This window comes from Jaculus jaculus, chromosome 3, assembly GCF_020740685.1.
Source record: "Jaculus jaculus isolate mJacJac1 chromosome 3, mJacJac1.mat.Y.cur, whole genome shotgun sequence".
NCBI lineage: Eukaryota > Metazoa > Chordata > Mammalia > Rodentia > Dipodidae > Jaculus > Jaculus jaculus.
This window is the reverse complement of record NC_059104.1, coordinates 48,210,685-48,233,593: the sequence shown is the minus strand read 5'-3', so window position 1 is coordinate 48,233,593 and position 22,909 is coordinate 48,210,685.

The window sequence follows — 22,909 nt, the reverse complement described above, 5'->3', positions numbered from 1 at the left end:
GCAAAGTGGCAGGATACAAAATCAATGCACAAATAGCAGTAGCTTTTCTATATGCAAAGAACAAATATACAGAGAAAGAAATCAGTGAGACTCTCCCATTTTCACTAGCAATAACCCTATCAGCTGCACATCTCAGTTCAGAGATAGTTCCTCAACCATGTTTGTAGCAGCTCAATTCATAACAGCTAAAAAAAACCTGAAATCTACAAAGGTGCCCATCATTGGATGAATGGATACCAAGATGTGGTATATCTACATGATGGAATTCTTCACAACAGTAAGAAAAAAACGACATACTGAAATGCGTATAAAAATGGTAGAACATGGAATATATCATTTTATGTGAACTCACACAACCACAGAAACAAAATCATTGCATGATCTCACTCATCTGCAGTTCCTAATATGGATCAGCCCAAGTTGCTGACATAACTGAATAGCAACTTGAAGCTTGGACAATAGGGAAGGCAGGGCTTGGGAGAAGGGAAAGGGTGAGGAGGGGGACACAAAATCTGTGCCCAAATTGAACTGGTACCTTAGAGTCCTATAGCCTGGTAATCAGACTAAAAAGTGTAACCCTCAAGCAAACTTTAAAGGGAACACCTGAATTGAAGGGACCTCAAGAAAGTGAGATGAAATCTAACCTCAAATTTCTCCAGTTTCTCTTTCTCCTCTGGATGTTGGTTATTTCTTTTCCCTTGGCAATGGCCTGTAATACCCTGGACCAGGATGTGGTCTACATCTACAGTGAGCTGTTGATCAGAGAGACCTTCTAGATCTCCCAAAACAAACAAGACAGACAACTGTCATAGCACTTGATTACCCACCAGAGGTTAATGGCAAGACCCTACTGCTGAAGACACCAATCAATGATGGCACAGACCATGGAGAGACCTGATAGGAATCCATAAGAGAAACAGTCCTCAGAAAGTTATCCCATCTAGTGCTTAACTCTCCAATGGAGAATCTGCTTCTCTTTTTCAGATGGGAACTGGACTTGAGATAATCAAGTCCACTCCACCCTGGCCCTGGCTCAATCCACAGAGGAATTGGGGAAATGAGCACTCTCAGTTAAGCTGATATCAGCACAAGGGTGATGGAGAAATATACTGAAGACAATCAACACCTACACCTACAAAACCAGACATCTAGATGGTCCTAAGTGCCCATCACTGAAGTGGACTTAAAATGTTCCCAGCATGGCTCAGGGAATCATGCAGAAGAGGTATAGAAAGATTGTTAGAGCCACAGTTTGGGACACTCTGCCCAGAGACATTACCTCTCCTGCCAACATGACTGCTGCCCCATAATGCATGACCCACAATACCCATGGGGTTGACCTGCATCCTCAATGAGGAAGACCTCTTCAGAAAAGGGACAAGGAGGAGGGAAAGTATGGTACCAACATGTGATGTTTACATACAAATAATGTCCATATTTAATAATTAAATATAAATATATATTAAAAATAAAATTAATAAAATAAAATAAAAATATATTAGCAATCCTGAGATAGAATGTATTCATTTAAAATTTGTTTATTCATTTATTTATATTAATTTGAATATATACATTATAAAAAATGACATATGTAATAATTTATTCATTTCTTTTTCTGTTCGTTCAGAATGTAAGACATTTTTCTCAATTTTTATTAACATTTTCCATGATTATAAAAGATATCCCATCGTAATTCCCTCCCTCCCCACATTTTCCCCTTTGAAATTCCATTTTCCATCATATCCCCTCCCCATCTCAATCAGTCTCTCTTTTATTTGGATGTCATCATCTTTTCCTCCTCTTATAATGGTCTTGTGTAGGTAGTGTCAGACACTATGAGGTCATGGATATCCAGGCCATTTTATGTCTGGAGGGAGCACGTTGTAAGGAGTCCTACACTTCCTTTAGCTCTTAACATTCTTTCTGCCACCTCTTCCGCATCAGACCCTGAGTCTTGGAAGGTATGTTTAAGATATTAATAGGTACACTAGTCACTTCTTTCCAGGACTATGATAACTTCTGAGTCATTCCATGCCAGGCTCTGCCAGCAGGCAGGTAGTGCTGAGGAAGGACCAGACCTGCTGGTTCCTCCCAAGGGGTTGAGGAAGAGGGTGGGCTTTGGATGACCCAGAATCTCTCCTAGTCACCGGAGAAAAACCACACTGACTTGGGAGTCTTGTCGAAGCAGGAACTCTCTTTATTGTTGTAAGCAGTTGCCTATATAATGTTGGGGACAAAGGAGGGGATTTTAGGACTGGTGGAGGGAGAGTTAAGGGCCAATAGTAAACTGTAACTATTGAAATGATAATTATGCAGAGGTGGCAGGCAACAACCCTTTAGGCATCTTGCTGAGTCATAGCTGTCCAGAGACAGGTCACCAAACTTTAGCTAGGCTCAGGAAGTTCCACTAGGCCTCATGCCTGGGCCTTTCAGGGCCCAACATCTCCCCCTTTTGTTTTGGTAAGAGTATTAGTCAACATGGACCCTGTCTTAGGTCGTCCCCCTCTGGGGATCTTACCCGTCATTGGGTACCGTGTGTTTAGCTCATTGAGAACCCACTCAATGGCCTGTCTTAGGTTGTCTCAGGCAGTCTGAGATCTTTCCCATCATCAGTCACATGGAGGGCAGGGGAGGTGGCAGTGGGTCATCTGAGGAACTTAATTCCTGAGTTGTCACCCTGTGATAATGTATCTCGACCTGATGAAGTTTTATTGCCTCTAGCCAATGGTGAATAACTTGTGTAATCTTGTTAATTACACAAGGCCCAACAGTGAGGAGAAGGAGAAGGAGATGGAGGGGCTCAAGTAGAGGGAGGAGGTAGGGTAAGAAGTCATGTAAGCCTGTCTGCAGTGGGTTGCCTGGAGGTCCCGCTGTCTCCTCTCCAAATCTTCCTGGAGCCTCTTAATTTTGTCCTGGATGATTCCCATTTTATTGGTGTAAAAGCAGCATTTTTCCTGTAAAAAGAAACAGAAGAATGAATGTATCCCACATCTATACTGGAATTATTAGGGGAAGGTGGGGCCCAAATTCCCAGAGGAAGCATTGGGAAAAGCTGGATGGGGATGGGGAAGGTGGCTGAGTAATTTTTAAGGTCGTATGGGCAACTGTCTGCAAACAGCCAGAAAGGCCCAGATCGGAGGCAAAGCCAGCAATCCTCCTCAAGGGAGGGAGTTATTTAGTTTAGCATGGTGAAGGAGCATTTTAGGAACAGTCCTCAGGGGTGGGACACTCCCTAGAGAAGTGATTATCACTGTCCCCTTGTTGGGACAAATACTTTAGGTCTCTTGCTGGTACCCAAATGGGTCTTTTTTCATCTTGAGGGAAGACACATCCAAACCCTCTCCCTGCTCTGAGGAGTGGATCAGGCCCTCTCCAAGCCCCAGTCAATGCGTCCCTCCATCTTACCCAGATAGAACTGTATAATGGATGAGGACCAATGTTTTTGAAAAGGGGATAATTGTTTATCTTCTTTAGAAAAATTTAAAATATTTAGGGTAAATAATGCCTTTTTTAGTTGGTCGTATGGGGGTAAGGATTCCCCCTTTTGTTTTTGTAATTGAGACTTGAGAGTCTGATTATATCTTTTAATGATAGCCTGGCCCTGGGAATTGTGTGGGATGCCTGTGGAATGTGAATTTTTCCAGATCTGAAGAAAATCTATAAAGGCCTTAATTATGAAGCAGGGGTCATTATCTGTTTTAATTTGATCAGGCAGCCCAAGAGTGGCAAAACATTGAAGCATATGACTAATGGCATGTTTATATTGTTCCCCGGTGTGTGTCGATGCCCAGAAGGTGTGGGAAAAGGTATTGACTGAAAGAAAAATATATTTAAGCTTTCCAAATGGAGAATAGTGTGTGACATCAATTTGCCAAAGATGATTAGGCGGAGCCCTCAAGGATTGCTTCCTGTACTTTGAAGGGGGTGTACTTGGAGGGAAGGCTGACAGGACTTACAAGTCCAGACAATGTTTTTAAGGTCTTTGACTGGTACCTGTGGAAACCTGTGTTTGAGATCTCTCCAGTTGACATGGGTCAATAAGTGGAAGCATGTAGCTTCTGTAATAGTATTACACTGAGGCATAGAAGCCATTTTATCAGCCAAATTGCTTCCTCGAGAGAGAAATCCCAGTAAGTTTTGATGACCCCCTGAGATGTTGAAAAAAAATGGGGTTAATTCTTTGAGCAGGGAATGAGCTTGAATCATTAGAGGATATAGAGGGTTGGAGTACAGTCTAATGTGGGCCTCAACCAGGTTAGGTAATAAATTAACAGCATAAAGCCTGTCAGAAAATAAGTTAAATGACTCTTGAATAGTGTCCAAAGGTAGAACAACAGCAAATAGTTCTTTGAATTGTGCTGACCCCTCAACCTCATGGGAGACTAACTTTATGTGCATAGGCTCTTTGTCCTGTTTTAAAGGAGGGTAAACAACTAGGGAAGCCCCCAGGCACCCTCCATCGGTAAACACAGTAAGAAAGTCAGGGTTAGGTTGAAACAGGAAAAGCCTGGAGGGGCCTCCATTTTAACCTGGAGAAAGAACTCATCCATTTGTGGGGGCCATAATGGCATTTGTTGATGATAAGGGGACAAAATTACCTGACAGGAGAAGTTAAGATCCTTTAGGAGGTCAAACAAAGGGGACAGCTCTTCACTAGTTATGGGTATCCAAGGCCTCATCCAATTAATTTCTCCCAAGAGCTTCTGGAGTTGAGGCAAGGTGTAAGAATCCTGAATACAAAGTTGTGGTTTAATGGGTGAACCTGTATCTAGGGTAAAGATCAAGTCCAAGATCTTAAAGGGAGGCACAATTTGAACTTTCTCAGGAGCTACTTTAAAGCTGTCAGTATGAAGGATAGTTAGACATTGGTGGGTAAGATTCTGGAGTGTGGTGGAATCTAGGCACCCAAGACTAATATAATCCATGTAAATATAAAACAGGGTTTGGGGGAGATTAATAAAGGAAGAGAAATGGATGACAGGTAATGTTGACAAATGGGTGGGCTATTAGCCATGCCCTGAGGTAAAACAGTCCACTCAAATCTCCTATCTGGGCCACAAAAATTAACAGTGGGTACAGAAAATATAAATTTTTCCATATCTCCTGGATGGAGAGAGATAAAAAAGAAGCAATTTTTAATGTTAATGATATTAATATTGTATATATTGGGAATAGCTGGGATCTATGGGAGTCCCCTCTGGGGAGTCCCAAAGGGGATCATGCATTCATTGATCTTCCTTAAATCAAGTAAAAATCTCCAGGACCCATTGGGCTTTTTTTTTTTTTTATGACAAAGAAAGGAGAGTTCCAGGGACTAATGGAGGGATGGATATGCCCAGCCTGCAACAGTTGATCAATAAGTATGTGGAGTTGGTATAACTTAGAAGAAGGGAGAGGCCACTGCTCAACACATATAGCATGCCCCATTCTCCACTGGATTTTAAATGGGGGTGGCTGGGAAGTGGCCCTTAGAATTGGGGGTGTTCATTGGAGTAATTGGGATGACATTCCCTCCCTTCCTCAAACTGTTGATGATTTTTTTTTTTTAATCTAACAAATCATTATAAAAGGATTTATGGTCAGTAGTGATGAAAGCCTTGGCATCTCCAAGCATGTCTTGCACCAGAAGTTAGCAGTGAGCCCAGTCACCACAAGAGGGCAGACTTTTCCCCTGTCCAACACCTAGGTCAGTCCAAGGGAGGCATGTGGCAGTCTCCAAGGAGGTGGACTGCTTGTCAACTCCCAGTAGGGGAGGGGCAAGCACAAGCTTCCAGGAGGGGGTGCAATTCTTTCTTTTTCAGGACCGTTCAGTCTGCTCCAGTGTTGATGAGAAGTTTGAATTTTTTTTCATCTTATTTATTTATTTGTTTAATTTAATTTATTAGTTTTATTTTCAGCAAATACAGGCAGTTTTGTACCATTGTTTTGGTTCATCCATGATCTACACCCTCCCATTGGACCCTCCTTGTTGATGTAAATGGGTCATGCATTGTGGAGTTAGCCCACAGTTATTGGTACACTAAAGGTCTCTGCATATCATGACCCTACATGTGACTCTGACATTCTTTCTGCCCCCTCTTCCGCAAAATTTACCTGAGCCATGTTGGGTTCATTTTTGGTCTGCTTCAGAGCTGAGGTGTTGGGGGCCTCTGAGGCTCTGGCTCTCTGATTTGGTAGGAGTTGATTTTTCTCTGTGTTGGTCTCCTTTCCCTTTGTGCTGGTATCTGATTCATCAGGAATACATCACCCTTGCTTATTTAGCCAATTGTCCTTAGTTTCAGTCGGGCCCCTTTTGAGGTATTTTGGGGCAGCTCACTCCTTAGGATCTGCATCTATCTGAAAAAGAGAAGCAGATTCTCCAACGGAGAGTAAGTTAGCACCTGGAAAATTGAGATAACAATTACTTTTTTGATAGAGAGTTTGATAGGTATAGGCCCTCTTGTAGCCCATGATTGATGGTAGCTTGATATTGGAGAGTGGGCTTATGTTTGGGTACGATTCTGACGTGTTTGCCAACTCTAGCTGTGGGACTCATACCACTGAGGGGATCAGTTAGCCAAATCAAGAGCAGTTGGTTCCCCACCATGGCTGTGTGCCACTATTGCACTTGTGTGGGCATCACATCAGGTTATTTGTTGCTAATTAGGTTAGACAATGAGTTGCTTGGACAGATATTGATCATTTCCCCCAGTCGCCCATGTAGCACCTTCTGGCACTAGACATGCTGACTGTCTGGGGACTGACTCTCTCCTGGCTTCCAGCCATGCCATTCCACTTTACATGTCAGCTGCATATGGAGTCTTCAGCAATAGGGTCTTACCACTGGCCTTTGGTGGGTCATCAAGTACTCTGACAGAAGTCTGTCATTGTTTTAGGAAACCTTGTAGGTTTCTCTGATCAAAAGCTCATTGTGGATGGTAGCTCCAAGCTGAAAGTGGGGGTAACAGGTCAGTGCCCACTAAGAAATTGAGGAAAAAAACATAACTAATATATAAGAGTTAGAGAGGAGAGAGATAGAGGAGAGAGGGGAAGAGGGAGGGAAGGAAGATGTAGAAGATTTAGGTTAGTCTTGATTCTACCCTCTCCAGTGTCTTGTGATTCAGGTGTTTCCTGTAAGGGTCTAGTGAAGGTTCAGCCATTTGGTCTGTCTTTTAGGAAGTAGAATTTTGTGGTACCATTACCGTTTGGGTCCAGATTACTGTTTTCCACCCTTCGATGCCCTGCCCGCCCTCCCCATCCATCCTATTGTCTAGTCCATGATGTGCTTGCTGGGTATGTAAGTTATCTTGGGTATATTCAGGTTAGGTGTTGTAGACGAGTGAGACTATGTGTCAAGTTTTTTTTTTTTTTCTGTGAGTGGGTACGTTCACTGAGAATGATTTGTTCCAGGTTCAACCATTTTTCCTCAAATTTCTTTGTGTCATTTTTTTTTATTATATTTGTGAAATAGGTATTTTCTTTTCATTGAATACATTTAGGATCACATTTATATATCTGCCATTCAATATATATGTTACCAAGGGAATATATTATATCTGAATCTTATATTACATATACTGTGCAATTCTTTTTATTTTCAGTCATATGTATAGTAACTGACAATATTGGGCTTGGCCATGAATCTCTCTAACTACTTAAAGTTTGGTGCTAAATTGTGCAGGACATTTCTGTAGCTTTGGTCCAGCTATGTCCCACTATAGAGAGGGCTTTTGGGACTAAAGTTGCATGTTCAATGTGATTCCATATGCATCCTGCTGAAGTTATAGATTTTCACCCTAAAATCCTCAGTTCCATGGCCTACACACACATTGAGACCACATGGATAGAAATCCTACTAGGGTCTACCTTCCAGAAAGAGTAAGGTGGTAAGAATTTAGGTAATACATAAGGATTCTAATTGGGATCTTGGTAAATTGTGGAATTATATAGAATTGTGCACATTACAATAATTTAATGAATTGAATCATATTTCTATATATTCTGTAAGAAATGTACCTAACTAAATATGTTGCCTTGTAAATGTCATTTTTTTTTTACTGCAGTATAGAATTCCATTGTGTAGATATACCACATCTTTGTTATCCATTCTTCTAATGATGGACATCTGGGTTGATTCCAGCTTTTAGCTATTATGATTTGAGCCACTACAAACATGGTTGAGCAAATCTCTCTGGCCTATCGTTTGAAGGTTTTAGGGTAGATGCCCAGTAAGGGAATAACTGGGTCTGTTGGTATCTCTATAGTCAGCTTTTCCAGGAGGCTCCATATTGCTTTAATGCAATTCCAATTAAAATCTCTACAATGTTCTTCACAGAGATAGAAAAAATGATATCAAATTTCATATGGAAAAACAGAAGGCCTCGCATATCCAAACATATCCTCAGCAAAAGAAATACCTTTGGTGGCATCACCATACCTGATCTAAAGCTATACTACAAAGCCATAGTAATAAAAACAGGATGGTATTGGCATAAAAACAGGAGTATAGACCAATGGAATAGACTTGGTGACCTGGATTTTGGGTCAAGCAACTATAGCTACTTGATATTCGACAAAGGCCTGAACAATATAGGCTGGAAACAAGATAGCATCTTCAACAAATGTTGCTGGACAACTGGATAACCACATGCAGGAAACTAAAACTTGATCCACACATTTCACCATGCACTACACTCAAATCCAAATGGATCAAAGACCTCAATATAAGACCCGAAACTCGAATACTACTGGCAGAAAATTTGGAATTACTTTCCATGATATAGGAATGGAAAAAGACTTCCTGAACAAAACCCCAGTGGCTTAAGTTCTTAAACAATCACTCAACTAATGGGATCATATGAAGCTGAAGAGTTTCTTTACAGACAAGCATATAATAAGCAAAGCCAATAGAATACCCACAGAATGGGAGAAAATATTTGCAGGTTATCCAACTGATAGAGGCCTAATCTCTTGAATCTACAAAGAACTCAAAGGTCTAAACAATAAGAAGACAAATACCCCACTCACAAAATGGGGCTCAGAGTTGAACAGGCAATTCACAGAGGAAGATATACAAATGACAAACACACACTTAAGAAAATGTTCATCATCCCTAATCATCAGAGAAATGCAAATTAAAACAACTATGAGATTCTACTTTACCCCAATAAGGATAGCCAACATCAATAAATCAAATTAAAATAAATGCTGGTGAGGATGTGGAGAAGCAGGAACACTCATTCACTGTTGGTGGGAATGCAGGATGGTACAACCAGTTTGGAAGTTTGAATTTTTTATTGCCAATATTTAAAATGATTTTGGGTCTAAGGCCAGGGACTAGGGGGACAGTCCAATGGTCTTTGATGGTCTCTTTCCCCTTATTTAACGGGGCTGGGGTGAGCCCCGGGAGGAGTTTAAAGGCTTTCCCTGTATGTCAAACTTTGACCGATACACCCTAGCCCAATGAAACCCCTTATTGTATTTAGGCCAGCAAGTGCAAGGGGTGTTGATCATCCCCCCCAGAGGGTGGGGGAGGCTTTGTCTTATTGGGGCACTACTTTTTAAAGTTGCCCTCATCTCCGCACCCAAAGCATGTTGAGTTTTTAGGATTTAATGCACAGATCACAGTGGCCAAATCTCTTGTTTATTTTCCTGAAGGGCGGCGGCCATGGCCCTAGCCTGATGGGAGATAGTGACAATGTCCTTTGTGGCTACAATCCATCTACTCATGGAGTTGTCCCTGAGACCCACTCAGGCGAGGTGTTGAGCAACTCTCATCCCTTCCCAGACAACATTTTAGTAAACTGATCCTGTAATGCCCCTGGGGGAAATTTTCTTTGGAGACTTTTTCCCACCCTATCTATAAATGTAGCCAAGTCCTCAGATGGTTTTTGAGTAATACTCATAAGGGGGGGTTTCAGAGGGTCCCTCATCAAGCTTTTTCCATGCCACCAAGCCCAGTGCCCTGACTTGGTCCCTAAATGGGTCAGGTATAGCCACCTGTTGAGTGCCTATAGCATACTGATCAGAGATACTGAAGAGCATCCCAAAAGCTACTGGCACAGGGGGCTGTTGACTTTGGTTTCATTCTGCCTGTGTATATTACTCATCTTTAGAAAAGGCACACCACTTAATGTATAGGGGATCTGACAAGACAGCCTTGGCTAGATTTTTTCCAATCTTGGTTTGTACATGGTTGATGGGCAAGTCCCTGTAATATGGTCTCAGCCCAAGGAGAGTTGGGTCCATCCTCCGAGACCACCTTTTTAAGCTCCTTAAGGTCCTGAGCTTCCCACAGATACCAGGCAGTAGGGTGATTGCCCTCAGGATTTAGATTGATGGGAAAGAAAAAAGTAGCTTTATTTTCTGGTGGCTTGGTGGCCAAATATGAAGGACAGACCGAGGGGGTCCAGAAAGGGTTTGTCGATGGAGGAGATGGAGGAGGTCCCCCGGAAGGCCAGGGAGCACTCTCAAAGGGATCGAGTGAGGAATATAAAGATGTATCCTTTTTGTGGGGTTTTAAAGCAGTATCTCCAGGAGGTGTAGTCGGATCAGGCTGTATACTCTCTTTTTCTTTTGTCTTTTGTTTATGTTTGGTTGGAATTGGAGGGAAGCAGTCCTTGAGGGCTGAGATTGTAGGGAGGACCCCTGAGGGGGGTATTTGACCCTACTCCACATGTGTCGGACAAACAGGGTCTCTACCCTATCCCACGTGTCCCAATCAAAGCGATTTTGTTCCGGCAGCCACGTCACCAGCTTGGGAAGACAATTCCAGGTCTTTCAGCCTAATTATCAGTCAAATTAACCCCTCTACTCTTTAGGAGTGCCCTGAGAGATTCTAAGGCAGGTTTGGATTTAGAGGTAGAATGTCCCAAATTATAAAATATAGAGAGAAATACCCACAAAATTAGGGCGATAACAAACCACAGACACACAAGTACAACACAACCACAAGGATCTAAAAGATAGGTAAACATGTACAAAAGCCACAGACACAGCTTGTCTGTGAACTGAAAGTGAAAGGAAAGAGAAAGAGACCAAAGAGATGCTGACAAGCAAATACAGGTTATAGAAGCAAAGTTTAGCACATTAAATATGAAGACTGCCTCATAACTAATGAGGATACGCTCACCTGCACACCAATTGACCTCCTCAACAAATGCCTCTCACGGAGCACTAGTCTGCCAGGTTCCCAGAGCCCCACATTGGGCAGCAGATGCTGGGCTCTGCCAGCAGGCATGTGGTGCTGAGGAAGGACCAGGCGTGCTTGTTCCTCCCAAGGGGTTGAGGAAGAGGATGGACATTGGATGACCCAGAATCTCTCCTAGTAACTAGAGTAAAACCACACTGAATTGGGAGTCTTGTCAAAGCAGGAACTCTCTTTATTATTGCAAGCAGTTGCCTAGGCAGGGATTTTAGGATGGGGGGAGAGGTAAGGGCCAATAGTAAACTGTAACTATTGAAATGATAATTCCAACTCCTATGCAAAGGTGGCAGGCAAGAATCCATTAGGCATCTTGCTGAGTCATATCTGGCCAGAGAGAGGTCACCAAACTTTAGCTAGGCTCAGGAAGTTCCACTAGGCCTCATGCCTGGGCCTTTCAGGGCCCTACAGTCGTAAGGTCACTGTCATCTGAAAAGAGAAGATTCTCTACCCAAAATGAGAGTAGCATTATATAAGGGTATGAATATTAAGAGAAGTACTTGTAGGGCAGTTAAGCATAGTATATACATTTATCCAGACATCAGCAGATGCTACACCCCTAGGGCTCATGACTACCCTATTTTAAGTTTTCAGTATCAAGGATGTATTCCCTCCCATGGAGTGGGCCTCCAGTTCAATTGGAGGGCAGTTGGTTTCCACCATGATAGAAGTGCCACTATTGCACGTGTTGGCTCATTTGGCCTGGCTGACCAGTTACAAGGTTTGCAGTGTCCACTGTTGAGTATCTTCACTGATGGTATCTCTTTCTCCCATTGAACTGCATGTAGAATGGCTTCCTCCAGCTTTCTGTCAGCTGGTCTACACAGAGGAGGTTATCAGCTCAATTCCAGCAGGATTTCTCAGTGGCCTTGCGGACCACATATGTGGATTTTTCAGCAATAGGGTCTTACCATCTATTCCTGGTGGGAAACCAAGAGCCTCACCAATGGCCTATAATGTTTTGGGGCATCAGGGACCTCCCTGGCCAACAACTTACTGGAAGGTATCCCATCCCTGGCACTGAAATTTTTCTAGCAACGATGTATGGATCCTGAGTGTTCCATTGTCCAAAACTGGTGGATTACATATCATTTATTTATATCCTCTTATGCCACATACTGGCAAAGCTGGAACCACCCGTCTGAGGGAAAACACGGCCTTGGGAGATAGGCAAGGAGTTGGCAAAGTGACAAACACACACACACACAAGGTTAATGTATGAGTGTATTTTACTCAATTAGAACATCAGGTTATGTACAATTATGGCTGCATAAGCTTAGCCTTTGTTTGGTACAAGTTCTATGAATAGCCTGTTCCAGGAATTGAGGCACAAATACATGAGTAAAGATTACAATCACAAATTTAATAGTTAATGTTTCACCAAAATTTGTGTCAGACAGTCAGTGGTTACAAATAACTTTTGGCTTTTAGCCTGTTTCAAGCATCAAGTATTTTTAACAAAAGTTCTAAAAGGGCAACTTCAAAACTCTAATATATGTTTCCTTGAATCATACCACAAAAATGTAGGTGTATCAAAGCCTGCCTTCTCATAATTGGATCCCAGTTGTTTCCTAATGCTTTCTCTTTCTGCTTTAGTAAGAAAGCCCCAAAGTGGCCTCCACTTAGCAAGTCTGTCCATATAAGTTAAAGATTACCAAGAAACATGCTTCCCACTATTGCTTACTAGCATATCCCCATTCCTATACACTCCTGTATAAGGTAATGATTCATCAGTTGGTTCTGGTCCTTGGAATTCTGACTATGGCTTGTAACAACAGCAGGGTCTTTGGCGTAAGTGTCACACCATCAGGTGACTCAATTTTTGGACTCTTTCATATCTAACTTTTACTATATTGTGAAAGAACATCATGCTGCTATCATGTGTCAGGTAGTAGTAATGAAGAAAATAGCTATTAGAGAGAGCAAAGGCACTATAAGCCTGGAAAATGCATGTCCTTCCAGGAGGCTTTCTTCCTTGAAGCTTTTGCCTCAGCCTGGTGAACAGGTCACTCAGACTCCACTGGAGTTGGCGTACCACTCTTAGATTTTGATTAGCCCTCCCTCCACCTTCCCTTTACTCAATCTCTTCCCCTGACCTCACTTTGGGCCTTTTTACACCTGTTAATCTATTCTTCTAGTTCCATATATACAATACCAACCTATTAAGTACCCTCCTCCCTTCCTTTCTCTTCCCTTTGTATCTCTTGTTTAGCTTACTGGCCTCTGCTGCTGAATTGTTTCCTTCTCACACAGAAGCCCAAGCATCTGTAGCTAGGATCCACATATAAGAGAGAACATGTGGCACTTGGCTTTCTGGGCCTGGGTTATCTCAGTTAGTATAATCCTTTCCAGATCCATCCACTTTCCTGCAAATTTCACAACTTCATTGTTCTTTACCGCTGAGTAGAACTCCATTGTATAAATGTACCATATCTTCATTATCCACTCATCAGTTGAGGGATATCTAGGCTGGTTCCATTTCCCAGCTATGATAAATTAAGTGACAATAAACATGGTTGAGCATGTACTTCTAAGGAAATGAGATGAGTCCTTAGAATATATGCCTTCCTTTTCTGTTCTTTCAGAATGTAAGACATTTTTTATAATATAAATATAATTGCCTCAATATTTATTGTGCTATTTTTCCTAAAATGCATAATCTTATTAATAATTGCAATAATGTAATTTGAAATTTTGTTTTAATTTTATCTCTTATTTTCTTTTAAAAAAAGTTGTTCATTTTTATTTATTTATTTGAGAGTGACAAAGAGAGAAAGAGGCAGATAGATGGAGAGAGAGAGAATGGGTGCGCCACAGCTTCCAGCAACTGCAAATGAACTCCAAATGCATGCACCCTCTTGTGCATCTGGCTAACGTGGGACCTGGAGAATCAAGCCTTGACCGGGTCCTTAGGCTTCACAGGCAAGTGCTTAACTGCTAAGCCATCTCTCCAGCCCGTATGTCTTATTTTCATTTGTGCTTATTACTCTCTTATATTCAGACATGACAGTAGCAAACCACAATATGATAACCCATTATCTTTTTTATTTTTACTTTTATTTTTATTTATTAATTAGAGAGAGAGAGAGAGAGAGAGAGAGAGAGAGAGAGAGAGAGGAGAAGGGACACACCAGGGCCTCTAGCCACTGCAAACAAACTCCAGATGCATGTGTCACCATGTGCATATGGCTTATATGGGACCTGGAGAATTGAACCTGGGGCCTTATGTTTCATAGGCATGTACCTTAACTGCTAAGCCATCTCTCCATCCTGCCCCATCATCTCCTTAAACATTAATTGTTTATTGTCAATAATTTTAATTTTATGTTTTTATTAATTTATTTGAAAAGAGAAAAAAAGAAAGAAAATGGGTGTTCCAGGACCTTTAGTCACTACAGACAAACTCCAGATGTATGCATCACACTGTGCATCTGGTTTACAGGGGAATGGGTGAATTGAACACGGGTCATTAAGCTTAGCAGGCAAGGGTCTTAACTGATAAGCCATCTCTAAAGCCCAATAATTTGCATTATAATCATGTGTTTCATACATGATTTTAAACAGTCAGGGTATTACAATGGATAATTAGCCTTAGAATTTAAAACAGAATATATATCTCCTTTTAGAGGCCTATCAGAATGATGATGTCATAATTTTCAAAATCATCATCTAATAAATAGAGCACAATATCACTAGTTTAGTTTTTGTATAAGTTACTAATTGTATAAACTTAAAAGTCTTCTTGAAATAAAGGGCAGTTCAAAGTAGCAATGCTTCACCAACTTTGAATAAAATAAGGGTACTATACATATTCATTCCAATCATTTTGATCAGGTGCTCATTCATCATTCTTTGAGGGATTTGAGGTTCCAGAGCTTTCACAAAACTTGTCAAGTTGTATATTTGATGAGAAAATTTTTGCTAAATATTCATTATTCTAATTCATAGATAAATATTAATTAGTGGGAAATGTCCGTAGTGGATATACTAGCTGGGAAATGCTAGACAGAAGTTGGTATTTTTTCTCCATGACTTACAAAATTGACTAACATGATTTGAAAGATTTTTATTAATTTGTTCAATTTTTTAATTGAAAATTATTTCATATTTTCCTTTTCTATTACTATCAATATTATTATTCCATAACTATCATTCATACTTACAAACCAATGTATTACAAAATAAAATAAAATTATATGCATAACATTAAAAATAATTTTAATTAAAATGTAATACATGATTAATATAAATATATACAATAAAATTTATTGCTATATTCTGTAATGTAGTGGATTTAATTTCATTTGTAATTATTTGCTAAATTAATATTGACATAAATGTTGAAAATCAAAATATATGATTCATCTGGGTTTTTATTTTATTTGTGAAATAGGTATTTTCTTTTCATTGAATACATTTAAGATCACATTTATATATCTGCCATTCAATATATATGTTACCAAGGGAATATATTATATCTGAATCTTATATTACATATACTGTGCAATTCTTTAAATTTTCAGTCATATATATAGTAACTGACAATATTGGGCTTGGCCATGAATCTCTCTAACTACTTAAAGTTTGGTGCTAAATTGTGCAGGACATTTCTGTAGCTTTGGTCCAGCTATGTCCCACTATAGAGAGGGCTTTTGGGACTAAAGTTGCATGTTCAATGTGATTCCATATGCATCCTGCTGAAGTTATAGATTTTCACCCTAAAATCCTCAGTTCCATGGCCTACACACACATTGAGACCACATGGATAGAAATCCTACTAGGGTCTACCTTCCAGAAAGAGTAAGGTGGTAAGAATTTAGGTAATACATAAGGATTCTAATTGGGATCTTGGTAAATTGTGGAATTATATAGAATTGTGCACATTACAATAATTTAATGAATTGAATCATATTTCTATATAGTTAATATTCTCTAAGAAACGTACCTAACTAAATATGTTGCCTTGTAAATGTCATGAAGTATTAGTATGTGCATCTATGCTACTAAGTATGGCATGCAGAACACAAATAATGAGACACAACCTTGCTTCATCCTCTTCTCTCATAAATTCAGGATATTACAACAATGTTCACGTTCATGGTAAAATGTGTTTCTACATGATTGCAAATGAGCAATTTAAAAGTGGTTATTGAACTAATGTACTATGAAGTAAAAATGAGCAAAATGTTGTGAAACTCACCCCATCTGTCACTGAGGAGAGTAAAGGTAACTTCAACAAAGCAGTATTGAAAGCAGAGACTGGAGAAAACTTAGACTGCTTCATATTACAGTGAACTGAGTTGAGCCTGATCAATAAAACTGTTTTAGAGGTTTTGAAGGTGAAGAGTAATGCTCCTTTTTGGGAATAGATGTGCTCTACCTTTCTGTCACTGTGGATATATGAGATAGGGCAACTTTTGGCACAACAGGACTGGTATGAAAAGGATTGCTCATTTCATTCTGTTCCTTTTCTCCTTGGAAATAATATGGTTGAAGGAGGTTGGATATTTCTAGTCGGGTTCTATTGACTGCTTATCTTCAAGACACATCCAATAAAGTTTACATTTTAAAGGATTATGAAGTTATTCTTTGATCAGTTACATTTTTCACGTATGCACACACATGTGCTCAAATAATACTTTTCAGGTGTTGGTCCTCACTGTTCCACCTTGTTTGGAAGGGGTCTCTAGTTGTTCACCTCTCTGTTAGTTATCTTACCTAGCATAAGAGTATATAAGAGATACTCTTGTCTGGGCCAATATTCGTGCCCTAGCTATGTTTGCTGGGATTACAGAGGCACAGCACAGTCATGGCTTTTTATAGAGGTTGTGGGGATCAAAACTCATTCTAATGTTCTGCATTTTGTTTTATTGGTTTTGTTATGAATAATTCAAGCATCTTTTACTAAATGTTTTTTTTTTCCTTTAGGCATTCCCACTATCTTTTGAAATAATATGTATTTTAGATATTTTTAGTTTGAATTCAGTATAATCATTTGTATCATTCTTTTCTTTTTCTCTTAGATTCTCCATCTTTCTGTGTGGGAATTTGTGTTTTCTTTTCTTTTTTGGTTTTTCGAATTAGGGTCTCACTCTATCCCAGGCTGACCTGGAATTCACTATGGAGTCTCAGGGTGGCCTCAAATTCATGGCAATCCTCCTACCTGTGCCTCCCAATTGCTGGGATTAAAGTTGTGTGCCACCATACCCGGCTTTGTGTATTTTTTAATATTTGAAAATGGTCTACTTATCTTTTTTAGGTCATTCCTTTATTTTTCAGATGTTAAATTTGTGTTTATATATTCTTATTCTACGTGGCAACCTATGCTTTCTTAAAATTAATCATTCTTAAAACTTAGAGAAAATATTCATATGATGTATGTTCTATCTCATATAAATTGTTCCTTTACTTTGGCTTTTTTTTTTTTTTCTATTGGATCAATTTTAACTACATACACGATTTTAGATGTGAAGAGTTGGTGATTGCCTATAGTAAATTCAGGGTTGGGGAGATGCCTAAATTAAGGCACTTGCCTCAAAGGCTAATGACCCAGGTTAGATTTCTTAGTACATGCATGATCCCAGATGTACCAAGTGGCACATGCATCTGTAGTTCATTTGCAGAGGCTACAGACCCCAGCATGACTTCTCCCTCCCACACCTCCTTAAATTAAGAAATAAAAATATTTGAATAGTAAATTCTCCCATCAAGAAACCTGTCCATGCTTCAGCAGTTATTCAGGGCGAGCAGTGGTTTATCTTCATGATAGCTTGGGTTTAGCTGTCTTAAACTAATGCCAATTATTGGGAGAATTTTCACTTGTGGAGTGTGAGCTCCTAGTTTCTCAAATTAGAAGTGTGCAGTTGGCCAATGCCTTTCATAATTCGTGGTCTCTCTCTTAATTGCATTAATTTCTACCTCTTTCAGTAGAAGAGTAGCTTAACCTCTCAAAATATCACCTATATTTTATGCTGACGAAATTTCTCAAAGATATATGCAAAAAAATTGATCCTTACCTTTCTTTTTCCCTTTTCTTGGTTTCTCAAGATCTCAGTTCTTTAATAGTACAGCAATATGTATGAGATATATTTCATATATTTGGTTTTACTTTGTTCCGCAATAAGGTATTTTACTAACACTGGATAATTTTTTTTTCTTTTTCTTTTCTTTTCTTTCTTTTTTTTTATTTTCAAGGTAGGGTTTCACTCTAATTCAGGCTGACCTGGAATTCACTAAATATTCTCAGGCTGGTCTTGAACTCATGGTGATCCTCCTACCTCTGCCTCTCGAGTGCTGGGATTAAAGGTGCACACTACCACTCTTGGCTTTGGATATTGTTTTTTTTTTTAATTTAATAAACATTTATAAGTCTTCTTCCCTAAAATTTACCTATTATTTATAATCATGTGGCACAGAAAGTTGCTTATTTTAGCCTTTATCTAATTTTCACATTTCAATTATCTTTAATTTATTTTATTTTTTATTTTTGGTTTTATGAGGTAGGATTTTTCTCTAGCACAGGCTGACCTAGAATTCACTATGTAGTCTCAGGGTGGCCTCAAACTCACAGAGATCCCCTTACCTCTGCCTCCCAAGTGCTGGGATTAAAGGCTTTTGCCATATTCCCAGTCCAAATTTCAATTTTGTTTATTTTCTTTCTTAATAAAAAAATTAGAAAGCCTAGAGGATTCTTCAGATTATCAAGCATCAAGAGAACTTGAATTCAATCCTTTTTTTTTTTTTCTTGGTTTTTCGAGGTAGGCTCTCACTCTAGCCCAGGCTGGCCTGGAATTCACTATGGAGTCTCAAGGTGGCTTCAGACTCATGGCAATCCTCCTACTCCTGCCACCTGAGTGCTCAGATTAAAGGCATGCACCACCACGCCCTATGTCAATCCTCAATTTTTACATGGGTATTCCATGAAAATGTTACATGTAGAATGGCATGCTCCTGTAAACATAGTCCTGGCAAGGTGAAAACACATGATTTCATAGGAGTCAATGGCCAGACATTATTATCTAATTAGATATCCAAACCAATGAGAGATTGTTTCTCACCAAGAGATACATGGCTTACCTGAGGAATGACACCAATACTTGTCCTGCAACATTCACATGCATTCACACCTGCACACAGGGGCACCCACACATATTTAAGGATGCATGTACACATGCACCCAACATCCCACATACATACACAAAACATACACACACACACGCACGTGCATGCACACACACACAAGAAAAAAGAAGAAGGAGGATAAAAAAAAAAGAACTTGGTTAATACAATTGGCATCTCAGAAAGACTACCATGATCTACATCTTTACTTTTCCATTTGTTTACAAAGTATTGCAAAATATTTCTTAAAAGTCTTTTATTTTATTCTCCTGATAATAAAATGAATGATCATAGCAATAGTAAATGATTATTGAGAAAATAGTATGATATATAAAACATTTGCCTTTGATTTACTCAGTGTTTATCAGTATCTTCAATCTTTTAATACCATACTTTCAAATTTTCTTCTCTAAATGTCTCACTTTCTCTAATAAGATATGTCTACATATATATTGCCTTTGAAGGTTCCCTTACTCAGCTGGAGTCTTGCAAAATGTACTTCTCATGTATAATTAATCTGAAATGGTCCTTTAGGATTCCCATTCATATGAATCATTCTATAAAGTTTTGTGTATATGCACAAGCAGGCTTTACTTTTTTGTGGGAAAACATTTACTGTTATTCAAATGTTTAAAAGTACCAGGATACTAAGTAACATGGATATGTCCCAGGCACAGTTTTCTATGTACTCTATGAACTAAAATGAAAGGGGGAGATTCCTTTGAATTTGCTTATTTTTTTCCTCCTCACTGTATTTGAAAAAATAATGTAACACTAGGTTATTCTAATTAAACTTTTTTTTACTTGATTGGGCAATATTGAGACATATTTTACAAAATATCAAAATATCTATGGATCCACAAAATATTGGGAATTATTCAAACTAATTCTTTCACAGTCACACATGGGTTATGCCTTTCTGTTTCTTCCCTTCATTCCTTTCCTCCCTCCCATTGTTGTGTCTTGTTTCCTTCCTTTCTTCCATTCTCCCTCCTTATTTTATTTCCTTGCTTCCTTCCTCTATTACCTCTTCATCTTTCTTTCTCATTCTATATGAAGTTATTCATCACTTCTCTATTCATTGTGTTTAATTCAGTCAATAAATACTTCTGGTTTGCATCTTACTGAATAGGTAAATTTTAGTGTTTGAACCCATGAAACTCACAAGCTAACATTTTACAGTGATATTCAGTTGAGGTGTGGATGACCTATGTGAGCAGACAGGCATAACATGATGTTTAATCACTGACCACTGTAGTGAATTCCAGGGCAGCCTGGGCTAGAGGAAGGCCCTACCTCGAAAAACCAAAAAAAAAAAAAAAAAAAAAAAAAAGAAGTGAATTTTTAAGAAAGACTTTTTTTAAATTCAAATCCTTAAAAAGAAAAGAAAATAAACAGAGGCAACTTAAGAAAGGAAACGTATTTGGCCAATATCTCCTGAGGATATTGGATGTTGTCCCTCTTGACATAGAAAGTCTGGCAGTGGGAGGCTGGCCACATTAAATCTACAGTTTGGCAACAGAAAGAGAGAACAGTAAGTAAGTATGGTCAGACTATATGCACACATGAGGAGAGGGTTGGAAAAGACAATTACATTTGAATAACAAACAGAATCAGAAGTGAGAAGCTCAGCTCAGCTGCAAGACCAAGAGGAACACATTCTAGGCTTTGGAACAAGCCATTTTCTTCCACTGAATAGCGTGAAACTTGTAAAAAACTGGATCACCAAGGAAGTCTCTGCCTTCTTTGCAGTCAGTTACACCCTAACAGAAGAAAAATTAGGGGCTTACCAAATCCAGAATGCAATATGATGAATAGGAATATCTATGTTCTAATCTAGGCAACAGAGGCTGTGCAAAAGGCTATGGCAGAAAAGAACATGTGTGAAACTACTATTTTCATTTGATCCATTATAATTTAAATGTAAAGATGAGAGGAAAAGAGGAAACCAAATGATGTAAGAAATAAATGGGAAATCAACAGAAACTCTTTTCCTCATAACAGAGCATAGAAAATGGTAAAGGAGAAGTTTGTGCCTCTACTGTTTACATGATGCTACTGGTTGAAGTGAAGTGATGACTGAAAAGCAGTCGTTGATCTAAGGATCATTGAGAATTCTGCAGATGAAATAAAGAGCCATGCACTCAAAGAACAGTGTGCATTCTTTAGCAATGCTTCTGACCAACTAGTTCATTCTAAATTCTAGTCATAGCAGTCTACAGACTGACATATACTATAAATACCAATGTCCTTGTTGTTTGGAATGTAAACATAACAAGCTGTTATGCTTTAACTGTGATAATAATTTTGGTAATAATTTTATAATAATAAAAATGACTTTTTAATATATAGTAAATGGAGTTATTTTAAAACCTTATTTTTAATTATTTATTTGAGAGCAAGAGAAAGAGGCAGAGAGAGAGAGAGAGAGAAAGAGAGAGAGAGAGAGAGAGAGAGAGAATGGGCATGCCAGGGCCTCCAGCCACTGCAAACAAACTCCAGATGCATGTGCTGTCTTGTGCATCTGGCTTACATGGGTCCTAGAGTGTTGAACTGGTATCCTTTGGCTTTTCAGTCAAACACCTTAACCATTCAGCCATTGCTCCAGCCCATATGGAGTTTTTGTAATGAACGCTGAAGTTTGTGTTTTTAATTAATAAACTAAGGACCAAAAATTTGAAGATCAATATCACTCTTCAGGCTGTCTCAGGCATCAATGCACAAAAGGAAAAGTGAAAAAGTACAACCTTAAATATATGAATCACCAAATTCCTTTACACTGACTTGGTACTGCTGAAATTTATTAGGCATGTCAGAAAGAAATTATTTGATGTGGCTTTGCCACATCTGAAGGGTCATAAAGGGTTTCCTCTTTTCTAAATTTAGTGGCTATCTTTTACTCCATAAATAAGTTTTTATTATTCAATATATTAATGACAAAGTAGACTACATATAGGTCTATAAAATTGACAACATTCATTTCTGCCAATATCAATGACTATCAGCTTAAATGTGTACTAAGTTTTCATGTACAGTTTTACAAAATTAAATAAAACTTAAGCTCTAATTGAAGGAGCATAATTTTGGCCATTAACATTTCACATACTAAAATATGATGTAATAGAACTTTCCAAGCAGCAAGATAAAATATAAAATCTGAAGTCAATTAGAAATATAGTATTTTACCAACTATGTTTTCTAACAATTTCAGCTTCCTTTTAAATTAGAATTGTCTAAAATTAAGGTATCTTAAATATTTTTGATGAATTATCTACCCTATTAAAATTAATGTAAAAATAAAAGTGATTTGCTAAGGGAAAGGTTAGAAAAGTTTAATCACCTTTATGCAAAACGAAGCAAGACTTTTAATACTTACATCAATTTGGATTTTAAAACATTCCCAGTCATTCTGAGTCTATGATAGTGAGACCTTAAATAATTACACTCAACTTTTAAAATATTTCAGATCTTTGCATGAGAATAACCATGCATACATATATAAATATTCCACTCTAGGTACTCTTGAAATGCATGAAATGTTATAACAATATACTTAAATGTGATTTTTTGTACTCTATTTAATATGAGACTTATTTAAAAAGAGAGTTT